This window comes from Echinops telfairi, unplaced genomic scaffold, assembly GCF_000313985.2.
Source record: "Echinops telfairi isolate 266 unplaced genomic scaffold, ASM31398v2 ScPeMD7_4;HRSCAF=17, whole genome shotgun sequence".
NCBI lineage: Eukaryota > Metazoa > Chordata > Mammalia > Afrosoricida > Tenrecidae > Echinops > Echinops telfairi.
This window is the reverse complement of record NW_022103900.1, coordinates 18800193-18801612: the sequence shown is the minus strand read 5'-3', so window position 1 is coordinate 18801612 and position 1420 is coordinate 18800193. Positions and strand designations below refer to the sequence as shown.

The window sequence follows — 1420 nt, the reverse complement described above, 5'->3', positions numbered from 1 at the left end:
TGCCTGATCAAGATCTTCTATGAATAATTTGCCATCATTGTACTGTAAGATTAACATCTTTTATATTTCCATGTGATGTAGGAACATTATTTTGGGAGATTATGTGAATGTTTGATGTTCCCTAACTAGATTCTCAGTTTTTGTGAGGAGTGGTTTAGGATCTTGCCAGAAACTTTTTGTTCACATAATTTACAAACAGGGAATTTACTTCATTTTTTCAGGCTATACCTCATTGAAGACACTCCCAAAATTTTTACTTACTTTAATTTAGGCATATAATCAATTTTTTAGATACCTTTTATAAGGTATAATTCACATTATATTTAGTTCACTATTAAAGTGTACAATTTAGTAGTACTTAGTATATTTACAGATCTTTTCAACCATCATGGTAAAAACAAATTATACTCCATTTTATGAGTTGAGATATAGATAATACTTTGTGGTTAATGAATACGTATTGACTGTTTTAACCATATAAAACACAGAATTAAGGTGGTTTTATGGGAAATTCCAGGATATGTAGACAACACAAGTATATACATCGTAGTACAAACTCCTCTAATCATCTTAATAAGGCATTAAAATAGATTGTCAACAATAATTTTGTTGTGTCTAAAATCCAGATATTCATGTAAGGTTTATCAGAATATATTGTTGATTAAAATTTGATTTGCATTCATTTTTCAAGAGTTTGTCCATCCCTGTCTAATATGCTTATTTCTCTTCTTCTGTGCTTATTCCTCACATACATGTCTTGCTTCCTGCCAATGCCTTCATATTATCCCCCTCTTCATATAGTGTACCATGCTGCCTAATCCATTTTTTTTTTCCACTGTGCAACCCACTTCAGTGCCGACGCCCGTGGGACAGAGCCAGGCAATGGTTCGGGGTCACAGTTCGCTCTGGCACGGGACACTCTTAGAGGCCCATGGTGTCGGGCCTGCCTTCAATCCAAACCCATGCACACTGCCTAATCCATTTAACATCCCTCACAGTTCCAACAAAATCCACTTCTTCTAGAAATAATCTTTCCCATTATATTAAAGCTGCTTTGAAGCAGAAACCACCTCTTCTATTTCCCTCAGAACCCAGCAGAGATCCTTTACAAATGTTTGCTGGTTATTACATTACACTGGATATTTTTACAGTTGATGATGGAATGTGGATGAAAGTATGTTCTAAGTATAAATGAGTTTATTCATGTAAGGAGACATGAAGCTTGTTGTAAATTAAAGAGCATAAACCTCTTTTTTTAAGCCTTGCTTAATGCCTGAGATTTTTGTCTCAAACAATGGCAAACAAAGTAAGGGCCCTAACTACTCAGTGCTGGAGTGTGAGTGGAATGGCTTTTACTGCCTTCTTAGGCTCGGAGACAGCTAGATATATTCTTTAAAAAAATTTTATTACAGCAATAGAA

General features: G+C 34.8%; 1 non-coding gene across 1 annotated transcript; it reads right to left on the bottom strand.

Annotated features, from left to right (window-relative positions):
* Positions 1–833: 833 nt before the first annotated feature.
* Positions 834–966, bottom strand: LOC115872888. Its single transcript, XR_004048093.1, has one exon. It is a non-coding gene; the product is annotated as a small nucleolar RNA SNORA42/SNORA80 family (small nucleolar RNA).
* Between the last annotated feature and the right edge of the window lie 454 nt (positions 967–1420).